At 43.0% G+C, this 21,842-nt stretch overlaps 14 non-coding genes across 14 annotated transcripts; all 14 read right to left on the bottom strand.

Moving 5' to 3' along the window:
- Window positions 1-429: 429 nt before the first annotated feature.
- On the bottom strand, window positions 430-503 carry trnai-aau (transfer RNA isoleucine (anticodon AAU)). Its single transcript has one exon. It is a non-coding gene; the product is annotated as a tRNA-Ile (tRNA).
- Window positions 504-1,907: 1,404 nt separating this feature from the next.
- On the bottom strand, window positions 1,908-1,981 carry trnai-aau (transfer RNA isoleucine (anticodon AAU)). Its single transcript has one exon. It is a non-coding gene; the product is annotated as a tRNA-Ile (tRNA).
- A 947-nt stretch (window positions 1,982-2,928) lies between these two features.
- Window positions 2,929-3,001, bottom strand: trnar-ucg (transfer RNA arginine (anticodon UCG)). Its single transcript has one exon. It is a non-coding gene; the product is annotated as a tRNA-Arg (tRNA).
- Window positions 3,002-4,405: 1,404 nt separating this feature from the next.
- On the bottom strand, window positions 4,406-4,478 carry trnar-ucg (transfer RNA arginine (anticodon UCG)). Its single transcript has one exon. It is a non-coding gene; the product is annotated as a tRNA-Arg (tRNA).
- Window positions 4,479-6,339: 1,861 nt separating this feature from the next.
- trnai-aau (transfer RNA isoleucine (anticodon AAU)) lies at window positions 6,340-6,413 on the bottom strand. Its single transcript has one exon. It is a non-coding gene; the product is annotated as a tRNA-Ile (tRNA).
- A 1,395-nt stretch (window positions 6,414-7,808) lies between these two features.
- trnai-aau (transfer RNA isoleucine (anticodon AAU)) lies at window positions 7,809-7,882 on the bottom strand. The gene has a single exon. It is a non-coding gene; the product is annotated as a tRNA-Ile (tRNA).
- A 1,404-nt stretch (window positions 7,883-9,286) lies between these two features.
- On the bottom strand, window positions 9,287-9,360 carry trnai-aau (transfer RNA isoleucine (anticodon AAU)). The gene has a single exon. It is a non-coding gene; the product is annotated as a tRNA-Ile (tRNA).
- A 1,395-nt stretch (window positions 9,361-10,755) lies between these two features.
- Window positions 10,756-10,829, bottom strand: trnai-aau (transfer RNA isoleucine (anticodon AAU)). Its single transcript has one exon. It is a non-coding gene; the product is annotated as a tRNA-Ile (tRNA).
- Window positions 10,830-12,233: 1,404 nt separating this feature from the next.
- trnai-aau (transfer RNA isoleucine (anticodon AAU)) lies at window positions 12,234-12,307 on the bottom strand. Its single transcript has one exon. It is a non-coding gene; the product is annotated as a tRNA-Ile (tRNA).
- A 1,395-nt stretch (window positions 12,308-13,702) lies between these two features.
- On the bottom strand, window positions 13,703-13,776 carry trnai-aau (transfer RNA isoleucine (anticodon AAU)). Its single transcript has one exon. It is a non-coding gene; the product is annotated as a tRNA-Ile (tRNA).
- Window positions 13,777-15,179: 1,403 nt separating this feature from the next.
- On the bottom strand, window positions 15,180-15,253 carry trnai-aau (transfer RNA isoleucine (anticodon AAU)). The gene has a single exon. It is a non-coding gene; the product is annotated as a tRNA-Ile (tRNA).
- A 1,395-nt stretch (window positions 15,254-16,648) lies between these two features.
- On the bottom strand, window positions 16,649-16,722 carry trnai-aau (transfer RNA isoleucine (anticodon AAU)). Its single transcript has one exon. It is a non-coding gene; the product is annotated as a tRNA-Ile (tRNA).
- Window positions 16,723-18,125: 1,403 nt separating this feature from the next.
- Window positions 18,126-18,199, bottom strand: trnai-aau (transfer RNA isoleucine (anticodon AAU)). The gene has a single exon. It is a non-coding gene; the product is annotated as a tRNA-Ile (tRNA).
- Window positions 18,200-19,146: 947 nt separating this feature from the next.
- Window positions 19,147-19,219, bottom strand: trnar-ucg (transfer RNA arginine (anticodon UCG)). Its single transcript has one exon. It is a non-coding gene; the product is annotated as a tRNA-Arg (tRNA).
- Between the last annotated feature and the right edge of the window lie 2,623 nt (window positions 19,220-21,842).

The raw sequence follows: 21,842 nt of genomic DNA, 5'->3' as shown, positions 1-21,842 counted from the left end.
CTTCTGATACGAAGTCAGACGCCTTGTCCATTAGGCCACGTGGTCGGAACCGAGTCTTTCAAAGGACTGAAGCCGTGCTCATTAGACTGTGTGGTCTTGATCAGAGGTTTGTTTCAGGAGGCTAGAGGAGCTGGGTGAGTGAGGAAGGGAGACTTGATTGTAAAAACGTACATGTGAATAATTTTTTGAATTGCAAAACCTGTAGACAGCGTTGAACTATCTGGGAATGTGAAATTATGTGAGTATTCTTTGATATCATTAACTAAAAAGGAAATGCGGGAAAGATTTCTTATGCAAGACAGTTCAGTCAGCAATGTTACCTGGTTGATAACTCAAAAGGCCAGGTTTATGTAGCATGTGAAAAGCAAGCAACCGTGCAGTCAGGATTAATCTTGCATTGGAAAGAGTTGCTTGCATCGTGCTTTTCAATGGCCAGTATGGGGATTGAACCCATGACCTTGGCGTTATTAGCACCACGCTCTAACCATCTGAGCTAACCGGCCCAGCATGCTGCAAAAGAGTCATTTTCCCAGCTGCACAGCTGCGTCAATGTCTCAGTGATTTTGTCTGAGATACGATGGCCCTTTCATAATGGGTGACGTCATAATCCTGTCTTTTGGACATCAGAGATGATGCAGTTCCATGGCCAAACAGTTGGAGATGAAATCATTTTAATTCAAGGAAGTGGGTCTTTGCTGATCTCATGTACTGACTTGTAATAGGGCCTCTTGTAGATTTGTTTCTTTTTTCAAATGAGCACTGCAGACAGATGGGAATTCAGATTTTTTGTAAGTAGAGATTAGGGGCAAGAAAGAAGATCAGCCACTGGCACCATCGCCTCTACGCTCTAACCTTCTCAATTGAACATCCTGGTCTTAAGAGCAGCACATTGAGTTCCGGAAGATAATTGCTATTTGTGCATACCTCTTTAGCAGTGAAGAAGTGTGATTGATAAAACCTTTTCGCTTGAATGTTACCCTGTTTTTGCAACCTTGAAACACACGGAAAAAAAGATTTTCCAGGCACATCCAGTGAGTAAGTACAAGAAGAGCAACCACAAAGGGACTCGACCCTTCAATCTTCCTATTTGAAGTCAGATGTTTTGTCCATTAGGTCACTTGGTCTGAACTAGGGTGGGTTTCGAAAGGTTAGGGGAGCTAGGACAGTGAGGAAGGGAGACTTGATTGTAAAACAGGACATGTGAAAACTTCACAATTGTAAAGCCCATAGACAGCGTTGAAGCATTTGTGAATGTGATGTTGTGTCAGATACTCTTCGATATCATTGTGTGCATATGTACATGCAGGAAAATGTTTCTTGTGCAAAACAGCTCAGTGAGGGTGATTGATAATAGCTTCCTTTGCTTAAGTGTCACTCTGTTCCTACAACCATGAAATACCCATGGAAGTTTGTAATTTCCAGGCACATCAAACAGCAAGGACTGGAAGCTCAACCACGAAGCGACTCGAACCCTCAATCTTCTGATACGAAGTCAGACGCCTTGTCCATTAGGCCACGTGGTCGGAACCGAGTCTTTCAAAGGACTGAAGCCGTGCTCATTAGACTGTGTGGTCTTGATCAGAGGTTTGTTTCAGGAGGCTAGAGGAGCTGGGTGAGTGAGGAAGGGAGACTTGATTGTAAAAACGTACATGTGAATAATTTTTTGAATTGCAAAACCTGTAGACAGCGTTGAACTATCGTGGAATGTGAAATTATGTGAGTATTCTTTGATATCATTAACTAAAAAGGAAATGCGGGAAAGATTTCTTATGCAAGACAGTTCAGTCAGCAATGTTACCTGGTTGATAACTCAAAAGGCCAGGTTTATGTAGCATGTGAAAAGCAAGCAACCGTGCAGTCAGGATTAATCTTGCCTTGGAAAGAGTTGCTTGCATCGTGCTTTTCAATGGCCAGTATGGGGATTGAACCCATGACCTTGGCGTTATTAGCACCACGCTCTAACCATCTGAGCTAACCGGCCCAGCATGCTGCAAAAGAGTCATTTTCCCAGCTGCACAGCTGCGTCAATGTCTCAGTGATTTTGTCTGAGATACGATGGCCCTTTCATAATGGGTGACGTCATAATCCTGTCTTTTGGACATCAGAGATGATGCAGTTCCATGGCCAAACAGTTGGAGATGAAATCATTTTAATTCAAGGAAGTGGGTCTTTGCTGATCTCATGTACTGACTTGTAATAGGGCCTCTTGTAGATTTGTTTCTTTTTTCAAATGAGCACTGCAGACAGATGGGAATTCAGATTTTTTGTAAGTAGAGATTAGGGGCAAGAAAGAAGATCAGCCACTGGCACCATCGCCTCTACGCTCTAACCTTCTCAATTGAACATCCTGGTCTTAAGAGCAGCACATTGAGTTCCGGAAGATAATTGCTATTTGTGCATACCTCTTTAGCAGTGAAGAAGTGTGATTGATAAAACCTTTTCGCTTGAATGTTACCCTGTTTTTGCAACCTTGAAACACACGGAAAAAAAGATTTTCCAGGCACATCCAGTGAGTAAGTACAAGAAGAGCAACCACAAAGGGACTCGACCCTTCAATCTTCCTATTTGAAGTCAGATGCTTTGTCCATTAGGTCACTTGGTCTGAACTAGGGTGGGTTTCGAAAGGTTAGGGGAGCTAGGACAGTGAGGAAGGGAGACTTGATTGTAAAACAGGACATGTGAAAACTTCACAATTGTAAAGCCCATAGACAGCGTTGAAGCATTTGTGAATGTGATGTTGTGTCAGATACTCTTCGATATCATTGTGTGCATATGTACATGCAGGAAAATGTTTCTTGTGCAAAACAGCTCAGTGAGGGTGATTGATAATAGCTTCCTTTGCTTAAGTGTCACTCTGTTCCTACGACCATGAAAAACCCGTGGAAGTTTGTACTTTCCAGGCACATCAAACAGAAAGGACTGGAAGCTCAACCACGAAGGGACTCGAACCCTCAATCTTCTGATCCGAAGTCAGACGCCTTGTCCATTAGGCCACGTGGTCGGAACCGAGTCTTTCAAAGGACTGAAGCCGTGCTCATTAGACTGTGTGGTCTGAACAGAGGTTTGTTTCAGGAGGCTAGAGGAGCTGGGTGAGTGAGGAAGGGAGACTTGATTGTAAAAACGTACATGTGAATAATTTTTTGAATTGCAAAACCTGTAGACAGCGTTGAACTATCTGGGAATGTGAAATTATGTGAGTATTCTTTGATATCATTAACTAAAAAGGAAATGCGGGAAAGGTTTCTTATGCAAGACAGTTCAGTCAGCAATGTTACCTGGTTGATAACTCAAAAGGCCAGGTTTATGTAGCATGTGAAAAGCAAGCAACCGTGCAGTCAGGATTAATCTTGCCTTGGAAAGAGTTGCTTGCATCGTGCTTTTCAATGGCCAGTATGGGGATGGAACCCATGACCTTGGCGTTATTAGCACCACTCTCTAACCATCTGAGCTAACCGGCCCAGCATGCTGCAAAATAGTCATTTTCCCAGCTGCACAGCTGCGTCAATGTCTCAGTGATTTTGTCTGAGATACGATGGCCCTTTCATAATGGGTGACGTCATAATCCTGTCTTTTGGACATCAGAGATGATGCAGTTCCATGGCCAAACAGTTGGAGATGAAATCATTTTAATTCAAGGAAGTGGGTCTTTGCTGATCTCATGTACTGACTTGTAATAGGGCCTCTTGTAGATTTGTTTCTTTTTTCAAATGAGCACTGCAGACAGATGGGAATTCAGATTTTTTGTAAGTAGAGATTAGGGGCAAGAAAGAAGATCAGCCACTGGCACCATCGCCTCTACGCTCTAACCTTCTCAATTGAACATCCTGGTCTTAAGAGCAGCACATTGAGTTCCGGAAGATAATTGCTATTTGTGCATACCTCTTTAGCAGTGAAGAAGTGTGATTGATAAAACCTTTTCGCTTGAATGTTACCCTGTTTTTGCAACCTTGAAACACACGGAAAAAAAGATTTTCCAGGCACATCCAGTGAGTAAGTACAAGAAGAGCAACCACAAAGGGACTCGACCCTTCAATCTTCCTATTTGAAGTCAGATGCTTTGTCCATTAGGTCACTTGGTCTGAACTAGGGTGGGTTTCGAAAGGTTAGGGGAGCTAGGACAGTGAGGAAGGGAGACTTGATTGTAAAACAGGACATGTGAAAACTTCACAATTGTAAAGCCCATAGACAGCGTTGAAGCATTTGTGAATGTGATGTTGTGTCAGATACTCTTCGATATCATTGTGTGCATATGTACATGCAGGAAAATGTTTCTTGTGCAAAACAGCTCAGTGAGGGTGATTGATAATAGCTTCCTTTGCTTAAGTGTCACTCTGTTCCTACGACCATGAAAAACCCGTGGAAGTTTGTACTTTCCAGGCACATCAAACAGAAAGGACTGGAAGCTCAACCACGAAGGGACTCGAACCCTCAATCTTCTGATCCGAAGTCAGACGCCTTGTCCATTAGGCCACGTGGTCGGAACCGAGTCTTTCAAAGGACTGAAGCCGTGATCATTAGACTGTGTGGTCTGAACAGAGGTTTGTTTCAGGAGGCTAGAGGAGCTGGGTGAGTGAGGAAGGGAGACTTGATTGTAAAAACGTACATGTGAATAATTTTTTGAATTGCAAAACCTGTAGACAGCGTTGAACTATCTGGGAATGTGAAATTATGTGAGTATTCTTTGATATCATTAACTAAAAAGGAAATGCGGGAAAGGTTTCTTATGCAAGACAGTTCAGTCAGCAATGTTACCTGGTTGATAACTCAAAAGGCCAGGTTTATGTAGCATGTGAAAAGCAAGCAACCGTGCAGTCAGGATTAATCTTGCCTTGGAAAGAGTTGCTTGCATCGTGCTTTTCAATGGCCAGTATGGGGATGGAACCCATGACCTTGGTGTTATTAGCACCACTCTCTAACCATCTGAGCTAACCGGCCCAGCATGCTGCAAAAGAGTCATTTTCCCAGGTGCACAGCTGCGTCAATGTCTCAGTGATTTTGTCTGAGATACGATGGCCCTTTCATAATGGGTGACGTCATAATCCTGTCTTTTGGACATCAGAGATGATGCAGTTCCATGGCCAAACAGTTGGAGATGAAATCATTTTAATTCAAGGAAGTGGGTCTTTGCTGATCTCATGTACTGACTTGTAATAGGGCCTCTTGTAGATTTGTTTCTTTTTTCAAATGAGCACTGCAGACAGATGGGAATTCAGATTTTTTGTAAGTAGAGATTAGGGGCAAGAAAGAAGATCAGCCACTGGCACCATCGCCTCTACGCTCTAACCTTCTCAATTGAACATCCTGGTCTTAAGAGCAGCACATTGACTTCCGGAAGATAATTGCTATTTGTGCATACCTCTTTAGCAGTGAAGAAGTGTGATTGATAAAACCTTTTCGCTTGAATGTTACCCTGTTTTTGCAACCTTGAAACACACGGAAAAAAAGATTTTCCAGGCACATCCAGTGAGTAAGTACAAGAAGAGCAACCACAAAGGGACTCGACCCTTCAATCTTCCTATTTGAAGTCAGATGCTTTGTCCATTAGGTCACTTGGTCTGAACTAGGGTGGGTTTCGAAAAGTTAGGGGATCTATGACAGTGAGGAAGGGAGACTTGATTGTAAAACAGGACATGTGAAAACTTCACAATTGTAAAGCCCATAGACAGCGTTGAAGCATTTGTGAATGTGATGTTGTGTCAGATACTCTTCGATATCATTGTGTGCATAGGTACATGCAGGAAAATGTTTCTTGTGCAAAACAGCTCAGTGAGGGTGATTGATAATAGCTTCCTTTGCTTAAGTGTCACTCTGTTCCTACAACCATGAAAAACCCATGGAAGTTTGTAATTTCCAGGCACATCAAACAGCAAGGACTGGAAGCTCAACCACGAAGCGACTCGAACCCTCAATCTTCTGATACGAAGTCAGACGCCTTGTCCATTAGGCCACGTGGTCGGAACCGAGTCTTTCAAAGGACTGAAGCCGTGCTCATTAGACTGTGTGGTCTTGATCAGAGGTTTGTTTCAGGAGGCTAGAGGAGCTGGGTGAGTGAGGAAGGGAGACTTGATTGTAAAAACGTACATGTGAATAATTTTTTGAATTGCAAAACCTGTAGACAGCGTTGAACTATCTGGGAATGTGAAATTATGTGAGTATTCTTTGATATCATTAACTAAAAAGGAAATGCGGGAAAGGTTTCTTATGCAAGACAGTTCAGTCAGCAATGTTACCTGGTTGATAACTCAAAAGGCCAGGTTTATGTAGCATGTGAAAAGCAAGCAACCGTGCAGTCAGGATTAATCTTGCCTTGGAAAGAGTTGCTTGCATCGTGCTTTTCAATGGCCAGTATGGGGATTGAACCCATGACCTTGGCGTTATTAGCACCACGCTCTAACCATCTGAGCTAACCGGCCCAGCATGCTGCAAAAGAGTCATTTTCCCAGCTGCACAGCTGCGTCAATGTCTCAGTGATTTTGTCTGAGATACGATGGCCCTTTCATAATGGGTGATGTCATAATCCTGTCTTTTGGACATCAGAGATGATGCAGTTCCATGGCCAAACAGTTGGAGATGAAATCATTTTAATTCAAGGAAGTGGGTCTTTGCTGATCTCATGTACTGACTTGTAATAGGGCCTCTTGTAGATTTGTTTCTTTTTTCAAATGAGCACTGCAGACAGATGGGAATTCAGATTTTTTGTAAGTAGAGATTAGGGGCAAGAAAGAAGATCAGCCACTGGCACCATCGCCTCTACGCTCTAACCTTCTCAATTGAACATCCTGGTCTTAAGAGCAGCACATTGAGTTCCGGAAGATAATTGCTATTTGTGCATACCTCTTTAGCAGTGAAGAAGTGTGATTGATAAAACCTTTTCGCTTGAATGTTACCCTGTTTTTGCAACCTTGAAACACACGGAAAAAAAGATTTTCCAGGCACATCCAGTGAGTAAGTACAAGAAGAGCAACCACAAAGGGACTCGACCCTTCAATCTTCCGATTTGAAGTCAGATGCTTTGTCCATTAGGTCACTTGGTCTGAACTAGGGTGGGTTTCGAAAGGTTAGGGGAGCTAGGACAGTGAGGAAGGGAGACTTGATTGTAAAACAGGACATGTGAAAACTTCACAATTGTAAAGCCCATAGACAGCGTTGAAGCATTTGTGAATGTGATGTTGTGTCAGATACTCTTCGATATCATTGTGTGCATAAGTACATGCAGGAAAATGTTTCCTGTGCAAAACAGCTCAGTGAGGGTGATTGATAATAGCTTCCTTTGCTTAAGTGTCACTCTGTTCCTACAACCATGAAAAACCCATGGAAGTTCCAGGCACATCAAACTGCAAGGACTGGAAGCTCAACCACGAAGCGACTCGAACCCTCAATCTTCTGATACGAAGTCAGACGCCTTGTCCATTAGGCCACGTGGTCGGAACCGAGTCTTTCAAAGGACTGAAGCCGTGCTCATTAGACTGTGTGGTCTGAACAGAGGTTTGTTTCAGGAGGCTAGAGGAGCTGGGTGAGTGAGGAAGGGAGACTTGATTGTAGAAACGTACATGTGAATAATTTTTTGAATTGCAAAACCTGTAGACAGCGTTGAACTATCTGGGAATGTGAAATTATGTGAGTATTCTTTGATATCATTAACTAAAAAGGAAATGCGGGAAAGGTTTCTTATGCAAGACAGTTTAGTCAGCAATGTTACCTGGTTGATAACTCAAAAGGCCAGGTTTATGTAGCATGTGAAAAGCAAGCAACCGTGCAGTCAGGATTAATCTTGCCTTGGAAAGAGTTGCTTGCATCGTGCTTTTCAATGGCCAGTATGGGGATTGAACCCATGACCTTGGCGTTATTAGCACCACGCTCTAACCATCTGAGCTAACCGGCCCAGCATGCTGCAAAAGAGTCATTTTCCCAGGTGCACAGCTGCGTCAATGTCTCAGTGATTTTGTCTGAGATACGATGGCCCTTTCATAATGGGTGACGTCATAATCCTGTCTTTTGGACATCAGAGATGATGCAGTTCCATGGCCAAACAGTTGGAGATGAAATCATTTTAATTCAAGGAAGTGGGTCTTTGCTGATCTCATGTACTGACTTGTAATAGGGCCTCTTGTAGATTTGTTTCTTTTTTCAAATGAGCACTGCAGACAGATGGGAATTCAGATTTTTTGTAAGTAGAGATTAGGGGCAAGAAAGAAGATCAGCCACTGGCACCATCGCCTCTACGCTCTAACCTTCTCAATTGAACATCCTGGTCTTAAGAGCAGCACATTGACTTCCGGAAGATAATTGCTATTTGTGCATACCTCTTTAGCAGTGAAGAAGTGTGATTGATAAAACCTTTTCGCTTGAATGTTACCCTGTTTTTGCAACCTTGAAACACACGGAAAAAAAGATTTTCCAGGCACATCCAGTGAGTAAGTACAAGAAGAGCAACCACAAAGGGACTCGACCCTTCAATCTTCCTATTTGAAGTCAGATGCTTTGTCCATTAGGTCACTTGGTCTGAACTAGGGTGGGTTTCGAAAAGTTAGGGGATCTATGACAGTGAGGAAGGGAGACTTGATTGTAAAACAGGACATGTGAAAACTTCACAATTGTAAAGCCCATAGACAGCGTTGAAGCATTTGTGAATGTGATGTTGTGTCAGATACTCTTCGATATCATTGTGTGCATAGGTACATGCAGGAAAATGTTTCTTGTGCAAAACAGCTCAGTGAGGGTGATTGATAATAGCTTCCTTTGCTTAAGTGTCACTCTGTTCCTACAACCATGAAAAACCCATGGAAGTTTGTAATTTCCAGGCACATCAAACAGCAAGGACTGGAAGCTCAACCACGAAGCGACTCGAACCCTCAATCTTCTGATACGAAGTCAGACGCCTTGTCCATTAGGCCACGTGGTCGGAACCGAGTCTTTCAAAGGACTGAAGCCGTGCTCATTAGACTGTGTGGTCTTGATCAGAGGTTTGTTTCAGGAGGCTAGAGGAGCTGGGTGAGTGAGGAAGGGAGACTTGATTGTAAAAACGTACATGTGAATAATTTTTTGAATTGCAAAACCTGTAGACAGCGTTGAACTATCTGGGAATGTGAAATTATGTGAGTATTCTTTGATATCATTAACTAAAAAGGAAATGCGGGAAAGGTTTCTTATGCAAGACAGTTCAGTCAGCAATGTTACCTGGTTGATAACTCAAAAGGCCAGGTTTATGTAGCATGTGAAAAGCAAGCAACCGTGCAGTCAGGATTAATCTTGCCTTGGAAAGAGTTGCTTGCATCGTGCTTTTCAATGGCCAGTATGGGGATTGAACCCATGACCTTGGCGTTATTAGCACCACGCTCTAACCATCTGAGCTAACCGGCCCAGCATGCTGCAAAAGAGTCATTTTCCCAGCTGCACAGCTGCGTCAATGTCTCAGTGATTTTGTCTGAGATACGATGGCCCTTTCATAATGGGTGATGTCATAATCCTGTCTTTTGGACATCAGAGATGATGCAGTTCCATGGCCAAACAGTTGGAGATGAAATCATTTTAATTCAAGGAAGTGGGTCTTTGCTGATCTCATGTACTGACTTGTAATAGGGCCTCTTGTAGATTTGTTTCTTTTTTCAAATGAGCACTGCAGACAGATGGGAATTCAGATTTTTTGTAAGTAGAGATTAGGGGCAAGAAAGAAGATCAGCCACTGGCACCATCGCCTCTACGCTCTAACCTTCTCAATTGAACATCCTGGTCTTAAGAGCAGCACATTGAGTTCCGGAAGATAATTGCTATTTGTGCATACCTCTTTAGCAGTGAAGAAGTGTGATTGATAAAACCTTTTCGCTTGAATGTTACCCTGTTTTTGCAACCTTGAAACACACGGAAAAAAAGATTTTCCAGGCACATCCAGTGAGTAAGTACAAGAAGAGCAACCACAAAGGGACTCGACCCTTCAATCTTCCGATTTGAAGTCAGATGCTTTGTCCATTAGGTCACTTGGTCTGAACTAGGGTGGGTTTCGAAAGGTTAGGGGAGCTAGGACAGTGAGGAAGGGAGACTTGATTGTAAAACAGGACATGTGAAAACTTCACAATTGTAAAGCCCATAGACAGCGTTGAAGCATTTGTGAATGTGATGTTGTGTCAGATACTCTTCGATATCATTGTGTGCATAAGTACATGCAGGAAAATGTTTCCTGTGCAAAACAGCTCAGTGAGGGTGATTGATAATAGCTTCCTTTGCTTAAGTGTCACTCTGTTCCTACAACCATGAAAAACCCATGGAAGTTCCAGGCACATCAAACTGCAAGGACTGGAAGCTCAACCACGAAGCGACTCGAACCCTCAATCTTCTGATACGAAGTCAGACGCCTTGTCCATTAGGCCACGTGGTCGGAACCGAGTCTTTCAAAGGACTGAAGCCGTGCTCATTAGACTGTGTGGTCTGAACAGAGGTTTGTTTCAGGAGGCTAGAGGAGCTGGGTGAGTGAGGAAGGGAGACTTGATTGTAGAAACGTACATGTGAATAATTTTTTGAATTGCAAAACCTGTAGACAGCGTTGAACTATCTGGGAATGTGAAATTATGTGAGTATTCTTTGATATCATTAACTAAAAAGGAAATGCGGGAAAGGTTTCTTATGCAAGACAGTTTAGTCAGCAATGTTACCTGGTTGATAACTCAAAAGGCCAGGTTTATGTAGCATGTGAAAAGCAAGCAACCGTGCAGTCAGGATTAATCTTGCCTTGGAAAGAGTTGCTTGCATCGTGCTTTTCAATGGCCAGTATGGGGATTGAACCCATGACCTTGGCGTTATTAGCACCACGCTCTAACCATCTGAGCTAACCGGCCCAGCATGCTGCAAAAGAGTCATTTTCCCAGGTGCACAGCTGCGTCAATGTCTCAGTGATTTTGTCTGAGATACGATGGCCCTTTCATAATGGGTGACGTCATAATCCTGTCTTTTGGACATCAGAGATGATGCAGTTCCATGGCCAAACAGTTGGAGATGAAATCATTTTAATTCAAGGAAGTGGGTCTTTGCTGATCTCATGTACTGACTTGTAATAGGGCCTCTTGTAGATTTGTTTCTTTTTTCAAATGAGCACTGCAGACAGATGGGAATTCAGATTTTTTGTAAGTAGAGATTAGGGGCAAGAAAGAAGATCAGCCACTGGCACCATCGCCTCTACGCTCTAACCTTCTCAATTGAACATCCTGGTCTTAAGAGCAGCACATTGACTTCCGGAAGATAATTGCTATTTGTGCATACCTCTTTAGCAGTGAAGAAGTGTGATTGATAAAACCTTTTCGCTTGAATGTTACCCTGTTTTTGCAACCTTGAAACACACGGAAAAAAAGATTTTCCAGGCACATCCAGTGAGTAAGTACAAGAAGAGCAACCACAAAGGGACTCGACCCTTCAATCTTCCTATTTGAAGTCAGATGCTTTGTCCATTAGGTCACTTGGTCTGAACTAGGGTGGGTTTCGAAAAGTTAGGGGATCTATGACAGTGAGGAAGGGAGACTTGATTGTAAAACAGGACATGTGAAAACTTCACAATTGTAAAGCCCATAGACAGCGTTGAAGCATTTGTGAATGTGATGTTGTGTCAGATACTCTTCGATATCATTGTGTGCATAGGTACATGCAGGAAAATGTTTCTTGTGCAAAACAGCTCAGTGAGGGTGATTGATAATAGCTTCCTTTGCTTAAGTGTCACTCTGTTCCTACAACCATGAAAAACCCATGGAAGTTTGTAATTTCCAGGCACATCAAACAGCAAGGACTGGAAGCTCAACCACGAAGCGACTCGAACCCTCAATCTTCTGATACGAAGTCAGACGCCTTGTCCATTAGGCCACGTGGTCGGAACCGAGTCTTTCAAAGGACTGAAGCCGTGCTCATTAGACTGTGTGGTCTTGATCAGAGGTTTGTTTCAGGAGGCTAGAGGAGCTGGGTGAGTGAGGAAGGGAGACTTGATTGTAAAAACGTACATGTGAATAATTTTTTGAATTGCAAAACCTGTAGACAGCGTTGAACTATCTGGGAATGTGAAATTATGTGAGTATTCTTTGATATCATTAACTAAAAAGGAAATGCGGGAAAGGTTTCTTATGCAAGACAGTTCAGTCAGCAATGTTACCTGGTTGATAACTCAAAAGGCCAGGTTTATGTAGCATGTGAAAAGCAAGCAACCGTGCAGTCAGGATTAATCTTGCCTTGGAAAGAGTTGCTTGCATCGTGCTTTTCAATGGCCAGTATGGGGATTGAACCCATGACCTTGGCGTTATTAGCACCACGCTCTAACCATCTGAGCTAACCGGCCCAGCATGCTGCAAAAGAGTCATTTTCCCAGCTGCACAGCTGCGTCAATGTCTCAGTGATTTTGTCTGAGATACGATGGCCCTTTCATAATGGGTGATGTCATAATCCTGTCTTTTGGACATCAGAGATGATGCAGTTCCATGGCCAAACAGTTGGAGATGAAATCATTTTAATTCAAGGAAGTGGGTCTTTGCTGATCTCATGTACTGACTTGTAATAGGGCCTCTTGTAGATTTGTTTCTTTTTTCAAATGAGCACTGCAGACAGATGGGAATTCAGATTTTTTGTAAGTAGAGATTAGGGGCAAGAAAGAAGATCAGCCACTGGCACCATCGCCTCTACGCTCTAACCTTCTCAATTGAACATCCTGGTCTTAAGAGCAGCACATTGAGTTCCGGAAGATAATTGCTATTTGTGCATACCTCTTTAGCAGTGAAGAAGTGTGATTGATAAAACCTTTTCGCTTGAATGTTACCCTGTTTTTGCAACCTTGAAACACACGGAAAAAAAGATTTTCCAGGCACATCCAGTGAGTAAGTACAAGAAGAGCAACCACAAAGGGACTCGACCCTTCAATCTTCCGATTTGAAGTCAGATGCTTTGTCCATTAGGTCACTTGGTCTGAACTAGGGTGGGTTTCGAAAGGTTAGGGGAGCTAGGACAGTGAGGAAGGGAGACTTGATTGTAAAACAGGACATGTGAAAACTTCACAATTGTAAAGCCCATAGACAGCGTTGAAGCATTTGTGAATGTGATGTTGTGTCAGATACTCTTCGATATCATTGTGTGCATAAGTACATGCAGGAAAATGTTTCCTGTGCAAAACAGCTCAGTGAGGGTGATTGATAATAGCTTCCTTTGCTTAAGTGTCACTCTGTTCCTACAACCATGAAAAACCCATGGAAGTTCCAGGCACATCAAACTGCAAGGACTGGAAGCTCAACCACGAAGCGACTCGAACCCTCAATCTTCTGATACGAAGTCAGACGCCTTGTCCATTAGGCCACGTGGTCGGAACCGAGTCTTTCAAAGGACTGAAGCCGTGCTCATTAGACTGTGTGGTCTGAACAGAGGTTTGTTTCAGGAGGCTAGAGGAGCTGGGTGAGTGAGGAAGGGAGACTTGATTGTAGAAACGTACATGTGAATAATTTTTTGAATTGCAAAACCTGTAGACAGCGTTGAACTATCTGGGAATGTGAAATTATGTGAGTATTCTTTGATATCATTAACTAAAAAGGAAATGCGGGAAAGGTTTCTTATGCAAGACAGTTTAGTCAGCAATGTTACCTGGTTGATAACTCAAAAGGCCAGGTTTATGTAGCATGTGAAAAGCAAGCAACCGTGCAGTCAGGATTAATCTTGCCTTGGAAAGAGTTGCTTGCATCGTGCTTTTCAATGGCCAGTATGGGGATTGAACCCATGACCTTGGCGTTATTAGCACCACGCTCTAACCATCTGAGCTAACCGGCCCAGCATGCTGCAAAAGAGTCATTTTCCCAGGTGCACAGCTGCGTCAATGTCTCAGTGATTTTGTCTGAGATACGATGGCCCTTTCATAATGGGTGACGTCATAATCCTGTCTTTTGGACATCAGAGATGATGCAGTTCCATGGCCAAACAGTTGGAGATGAAATCATTTTAATTCAAGGAAGTGGGTCTTTGCTGATCTCATGTACTGACTTGTAATAGGGCCTCTTGTAGATTTGTTTCTTTTTTCAAATGAGCACTGCAGACAGATGGGAATTCAGATTTTTTGTAAGTAGAGATTAGGGGCAAGAAAGAAGATCAGCCACTGGCACCATCGCCTCTACGCTCTAACCTTCTCAATTGAACATCCTGGTCTTGAGAGCAGCACATTGAGTTCCGGAAGATAATTGCTATTTGTGCATACCTCTTTAGCAGTGAAGAAGTGTGATTGATAAAACCTTTTCGCTTGAATGTTACCCTGTTTCTGCAACCTTGAAACACACGGAAAAAAAGATTTTCCAGGCACATCCATTGAGTAAGTACAAGAAGAGCAACCACAAAGGAACTCGACCCTTCAATCTTCCTATTTGAAGTCAGATGCTTTGTCCATTAGGTCACTTGGTCTGAACTAGGGTGGGTTTCGAAAGGTTAGGGGAACTAGGACAGTGAGGAAGGGAGACTTGATTGTAAAACAGGACATGTGAAAACTTCACAATTGTAAAGCCCATAGACAGCGTTGAAGCATTTGTGAATGTGATGTTGTGTCAGATACTCTTCGATATCATTGTGTGCATAAGTACATGCAGGAAAATGTTTCTTGTGCAAAACAGCTCAGTGAGGGTGATTGATAATAGCTTCCTTTGCTTAAGTGTCACTCTGTTCCTACAACCATGAAAAACCCATGGAAGTTTGTACTTTCCAGGCACATCAAACAGCAAGGACTGGAAGCTCAACCACGAAGCGACTCGAACCCTCAATCTTCTGATCCGAAGTCAGACGCCTTGTCCATTAGGCCACGTGGTCGGAACCGAGTCTTTCAAAGGACTGGAGCCGTGCTCATTAGACTGTGTGGTCTGAACAGAGGTTTGTTTCAGGAGGCTAGAGGAGCTGGGTGAGTGAGGAAGGGAGACTTGATTGTAAAAACGTACATGTGAATAATTTTTTGAATTGCAAAACCTGTAGACAGCGTTGAACTATCTGGGAATGTGAAATTATGTGAGTATTCTTTGATATCATTAACTAAAAAGGAAATGCGGGAAAGGTTTCTTATGCAAGACAGTTTAGTCAGCAATGTTACCTGGTTGATAACTCAAAAGGCCAGGTTTATGTAGCATGTGAAAAGCAAGCAACCGTGCAGTCAGGATTAATCTTGCCTTGGAAAGAGTTGCTTGCATCGTGCTTTTCAATGGCCAGTATGGGGATTGAACCCATGACCTTGGCGTTATTAGCACCACGCTCTAACCATCTGAGCTAACCGGCCCAGCATGCTGCAAAAGAGTCATTTTCCCAGCTGCACAGCTGCGTCAATGTCTCAGTGATTTTGTCTGAGATACGATGGCCCTTTCATAATGGGTGACGTCATAATCCTGTCTTTTGGACATCAGAGATGATGCAGTTCCATGGCCAAACAGTTGGAGATGAAATCATTTTAATTCAAGGAAGTGGGTCTTTGCTGATCTCATGTACTGACTTGTAATAGGGCCTCTTGTAGATTTGTTTCTTTTTTCAAATGAGCACTGCAGACAGATGGGAATTCAGATTTTTTGTAAGTAGAGATTAGGGGCAAGAAAGAAGATCAGCCACTGGCACCATCGCCTCTACGCTCTAACCTTCTCAATTGAACATCCTGGTCTTAAGAGCAGCACATTGAGTTCCGGAAGATAATTGCTATTTGTGCATACCTCTTTAGCAGTGAAGAAGTGTGATTGATAAAACCTTTTCGCTTGAATGTTACCCTGTTTTTGCAACCTTGAAACACACGGAAAAAAAGATTTTCCAGGCACATCCAGTGAGTAAGTACAAGAAGAGCAACCACAAAGGGACTCGACCCTTCAATCTTCCGATTTGAAGTCAGATGCTTTGTCCATTAGGTCACTTGGTCTGAACTAGGGTGGGTTTCGAAAGGTTAGGGGAGCTAGGACAGTGAGGAAGGGAGACTTGATTGTAAAACAGGACATGTGAAAACTTCACAATTGTAAAGCCCATAGACAGCGTTGAAGCATTTGTGAATGTGATGTTGTGTCAGATACTCTTCGATATCATTGTGTGCATAAGTACATGCAGGAAAATGTTTCCTGTGCAAAACAGCTCAGTGAGGGTGATTGATAATAGCTTCCTTTGCTTAAGTGTCACTCTGTTCCTACAACCATGAAAAACCCATGGAAGTTCCAGGCACATCAAACTGCAAGGACTGGAAGCTCAACCACGAAGCGACTCGAACCCTCAATCTTCTGATACGAAGTCAGACGCCTTGTCCATTAGGCCACGTGGTCGGAACCGAGTCTTTCAAAGGACTGAAGCCGTGCTCATTAGACTGTGTGGTCTGAACAGAGGTTTGTTTCAGGAGGCTAGAGGAGCTGGGTGAGTGAGGAAGGGAGACTTGATTGTAGAAACGTACATGTGAATAATTTTTTGAATTGCAAAACCTGTAGACAGCGTTGAACTATCTGGGAATGTGAAATTATGTGAGTATTCTTTGATATCATTAACTAAAAAGGAAATGCGGGAAAGGTTTCTTATGCAAGACAGTTTAGTCAGCAATGTTACCTGGTTGATAACTCAAAAGGCCAGGTTTATGTAGCATGTGAAAAGCAAGCAACCGTGCAGTCAGGATTAATCTTGCCTTGGAAAGAGTTGCTTGCATCGTGCTTTTCAATGGCCAGTATGGGGATTGAACCCATGACCTTGGCGTTATTAGCACCACGCTCTAACCATCTGAGCTAACCGGCCCAGCATGCTGCAAAAGAGTCATTTTCCCAGGTGCACAGCTGCGTCAATGTCTCAGTGATTTTGTCTGAGATACGATGGCCCTTTCATAATGGGTGACGTCATAATCCTGTCTTTTGGACATCAGAGATGATGCAGTTCCATGGCCAAACAGTTGGAGATGAAATCATTTTAATTCAAGGAAGTGGGTCTTTGCTGATCTCATGTACTGACTTGTAATAGGGCCTCTTGTAGATTTGTTTCTTTTTTCAAATGAGCACTGCAGACAGATGGGAATTCAGATTTTTTGTAAGTAGAGATTAGGGGCAAGAAAGAAGATCAGCCACTGGCACCATCGCCTCTACGCTCTAACCTTCTCAATTGAACATCCTGGTCTTGAGAGCAGCACATTGAGTTCCGGAAGATAATTGCTATTTGTGCATACCTCTTTAGCAGTGAAGAAGTGTGATTGATAAAACCTTTTCGCTTGAATGTTACCCTGTTTCTGCAACCTTGAAACACACGGAAAAAAAGATTTTCCAGGCACATCCATTGAGTAAGTACAAGAAGAGCAACCACAAAGGAACTCGACCCTTCAATCTTCCTATTTGAAGTCAGATGCTTTGTCCATTAGGTCACTTGGTCTGAACTAGGGTGGGTTTCGAAAGGTTAGGGGAACTAGGACAGTGAGGAAGGGAGACTTGATTGTAAAACAGGACATGTGAAAACTTCACAATTGTAAAGCCCATAGACAGCGTTGAAGCATTTGTGAATGTGATGTTGTGTCAGATACTCTTCGATATCATTGTGTGCATAAGTACATGCAGGAAAATGTTTCTTGTGCAAAACAGCTCAGTGAGGGTGATTGATAATAGCTTCCTTTGCTTAAGTGTCACTCTGTTCCTACAACCATGAAAAACCCATGGAAGTTTGTACTTTCCAGGCACATCAAACAGCAAGGACTGGAAGCTCAACCACGAAGCGACTCGAACCCTCAATCTTCTGATCCGAAGTCAGACGCCTTGTCCATTAGGCCACGTGGTCGGAACCGAGTCTTTCAAAGGACTGGAGCCGTGCTCATTAGACTGTGTGGTCTGAACAGAGGTTTGTTTCAGGAGGCTAGAGGAGCTGGGTGAGTGAGGAAGGGAGACTTGATTGTAAAAACGTACATGTGAATAATTTTTTGAATTGCAAAACCTGTAGACAGCGTTGAACTATCTGGGAATGTGAAATTATGTGAGTATTCTTTGATATCATTAACTAAAAAGGAAATGCGGGAAAGGTTTCTTATGCAAGACAGTTTAGTCAGCAATGTTACCTGGTTGATAACTCAAAAGGCCAGGTTTATGTAGCATGTGAAAAGCAAGCAACCGTGCAGTCAGGATTAATCTTGCCTTGGAAAGAGTTGCTTGCATCGTGCTTTTCAATGGCCAGTATGGGGATTGAACCCATGACCTTGGCGTTATTAGCACCACGCTCTAACCATCTGAGCTAACCGGCCCAGCATGCTGCAAAAGAGTCATTTTCCCAGCTGCACAGCTGCGTCAATGTCTCAGTGATTTTGTCTGAGATACGATGGCCCTTTCATAATGGGTGACGTCATAATCCTGTCTTTTGGACATCAGAGATGATGCAGTTCCATGGCCAAACAGTTGGAGATGAAATCATTTTAATTCAAGGAAGTGGGTCTTTGCTGATCTCATGTACTGACTTGTAATAGGGCCTCTTGTAGATTTGTTTCTTTTTTCAAATGAGCACTGCAGACAGATGGGAATTCAGATTTTTTGTAAGTAGAGATTAGGGGCAAGAAAGAAGATCAGCCACTGGCACCATCGCCTCTACGCTCTAACCTTCTCAATTGAACATCCTGGTCTTAAGAGCAGCACATTGAGTTCCGGAAGATAATTGCTATTTGTGCATACCTCTTTAGCAGTGAAGAAGTGTGATTGATAAAACCTTTTCGCTTGAATGTTACCCTGTTTTTGCAACCTTGAAACACACGGAAAAAAAGATTTTCCAGGCACATCCAGTGAGTAAGTACAAGAAGAGCAACCACAAAGGGACTCGACCCTTCAATCTTCCTATTTGAAGTCAGATGCTTTGTCCATTAGGTCACTTGGTCTGAACTAGGGTGGGTTTCGAAAGGTTAGGGGAGCTAGGACAGTGAGGAAGGGAGACTTGATTGTAAAACAGGACATGTGAAAACTTCACAATTGTAAAGCCCATAGACAGCGTTGAAGCATTTGTGAATGTGATGTTGTGTCAGATACTCTTCGATATCATTGTGTGCATATGTACATGCAGGAAAATGTTTCTTGTGCAAAACAGCTCAGTGAGGGTGATTGATAATAGCTTCCTTTGCTTAAGTGTCACTCTGTTCCTACGACCATGAAAAACCCATGGAAGTTTGTACTTTCCAGGCACATCAAACAGAAAGGACTGGAAGCTCAACAACGAAGGGACTCGAACCCTCAATCTTCTGATCCGAAGTCAGACGCCTTGTCCATTAGGCCACGTGGTCGGAAACGAGTCTTTCAAAGGACTGAAGCCGTGCTCATTAGACTGTGTGGTCTGAACAGAGGTTTGTTTCAGGAGGCTAGAGGAGCTGGGTGAGTGAGGAAGGGAGACTTGATTGTAAAAACGTACGTGTGAATAATTTTTTGAATTGCAAAACCTGTAGACAGCGTTGAACTATCTGGGAATGTGAAATTATGTGAGTATTCTTTGATATCATTAACTAAAAAGGAAATGCGGGAAAGGTTTCTTATGCAAGACAGTTCAGTCAGCAATGTTACCTGGTTGATAACTCAAAAGGCCAGGTTTATGTAGCATGTGAAAAGCAAGCAACCGTGCAGTCAGGATTAATCTTGCCTTGGAAAGAGTTGCTTGCATCGTGCTTTTCAATGGCCTGTATGGGGATGGAACCCATGACCTTGGCGTTATTAGCACCACTCTCTAACCATCTGAGCTAACCGGCCCAGCATGCTGCAACAGAGTCATTTTCCCAGCTGCACAGCTGCGTCAATGTCTCAGTGATTTTGTCTGACATACGATGGCCCTTTCATAATGGGTGACGTCATAATCCTGTCTTTTGGACATCAGAGATGATGTAGTTCCATGGCCAAACAGTTGGAGATGAAATCATTTTAATTCAAGGAAGTGGGTCTTTGCTGATCTCTTGTACTGACTTGTAATAGGGCCTCTTGTAGATTTGTTTCTTTTTTCAAATGATCACTGCAGACAGATGGGAATTCAGATTTTTTGTAAGTAGAGATTAGGGGCAAGAAAGAAGATCAGCCACTGGCACCATCGCCTCTACGCTCTAACCTTCTCAATTGAACATCCTGGTCTTAAGAGCAGCACATTGAGTTCCGGAAGATAATTGCTATTTGTGCATACCTCTTTAGCAGTGAAGAAGTGTGATTGATAAAACCTTTTCGCTTGAATGTTACCCTGTTTTTGCAAAATTGAAACACACGGAAAAAAAGATTTTCCAGGCACATCCAGTGAGTAAGTACAAGAAGAGCAACCACAAAGGGACTCGACCCTTCAATCTTCCTATTTGAAGTCAGATGCTTTGTCCATTAGGTCACTTGGTCTGAACTAGGGTGGGTTTCGAAAGGTTAGGGGAGCTAGGACAGTGAGGAAGGGAGACTTGATTGTAAAACAGGACATGTGAAAACTTCACAATTGTAAAGCCCATAGACAGCGTTGAAGCATTTGTGAATGTGATGTTGTGTCAGATACTCTTCGATATCATTGTGTGCATAAGTACATGCAGGAAAATGTTTCTTGTGCAAAACAGCTCAGTGAGGGTGATTGATAATAGCTTCCTTTGCTTAAGTGTCACTCTGTTCCTACAACCATGAAATACCCATGGAAGTTTGTAGTTTCCAGGCACATCAAACAGCAAGGACTGGAAGCTCAACCACGAAGCGACTCGAACCCTCACTCTTCTGATACGAAGTGAGACGCCTTGTCCATTAGGCCACGTGGTCGGAACCGAGTCTTTCAAAGGACTGAAGCCGTGCTCATTAGACTGTGTGGTCTTGATCAGAGGTTTGTTTCAGGAGGCTAGAGGAGCTGGGTGAGTGAGGAAGGGAGACTTGATTGTAAAAACGTACATGTGAATAATTTTTTGAATTGCAAAACCTGTAGACAGCGTTGAACTATCGTGGAATGTGAAATTATGTGAGTATTCTTTGATATCATTTACTAAAAAGGAAATGCGGGAAAGGTTTCTTATGCAAGACAGTTCAGTCAGCAATGTTACTTGGTTGATAACTCAAAAGGCCAGGTTTATGTAGCATGTGAAAAGCAAGCAACCGTGCAGTCAGGATTAATCTTGCCTTGGAAAGAGTTGCTTGCATCGTGCTTTTCAATGGCCAGTATGGGGATGGAACCCATGACCTTGGCGTTATTAGCACCACTCTCTAACCATCTGAGCTAACCGGCCCAGCATGCTGCAAAAGAGTCATTTTCCCAGCTGCACAGCTGCGTCAATGTCTCAGTGATTTTGTCTGACATACGATGGCCCTTTCATAATGGGTGACGTCATAATCCTGTCTTTTGGACATCAGAGATGATGCAGTTCCATGGCCAAACAGTTGGAGATGAAATCATTTTAATTCAAGGAAGTGGGTCTTTGCTGATCTCATGTACTGACTTGTAATAGGGCCTCTTGTAGATTTGTTTCTTTTTTCAAATGAGCACTGCAGACAGATGGGAATTCAGATTTTTTGTAAGTAGAGATTAGGGGCAAGAAAGAAGATCAGCCACTGGCACCATCGCCTCTACGCTCTAACCTTCTCAATTGAACATCCTGGTCTTAAGAGCAGCACATTGACTTCCGGAAGATAATTGCTATTTGTGCATACCTCTTTAGCAGTGAAGAAGTGTGATTGATAAAACCTTTTCGCTTGAATGTTACCCTGTTTCTGCAACCTTGAAACACACGGAAAAAAAGATTTTCCAGGCACATCCATTGAGTAAGTACAAGAAGAGCAACCACAAAGGGACTCGACCCTTCAATCTTCCTATTTGAAGTCAGATGCTTTGTCCATTAGGTCACTTGGTCTGAACTAGGGTGGGTTTCGAAAGGTTAGGGGAGCTAGGACAGTGAGGAAGGGAGACTTGATTGTAAA

This window comes from Channa argus, unplaced genomic scaffold (genome assembly GCF_033026475.1).
Source record: "Channa argus isolate prfri unplaced genomic scaffold, Channa argus male v1.0 Contig035, whole genome shotgun sequence".
NCBI classification, from domain to species: domain Eukaryota; kingdom Metazoa; phylum Chordata; class Actinopteri; order Anabantiformes; family Channidae; genus Channa; species Channa argus.
This window is presented reverse-complemented; position numbering and strand designations above follow the sequence as displayed.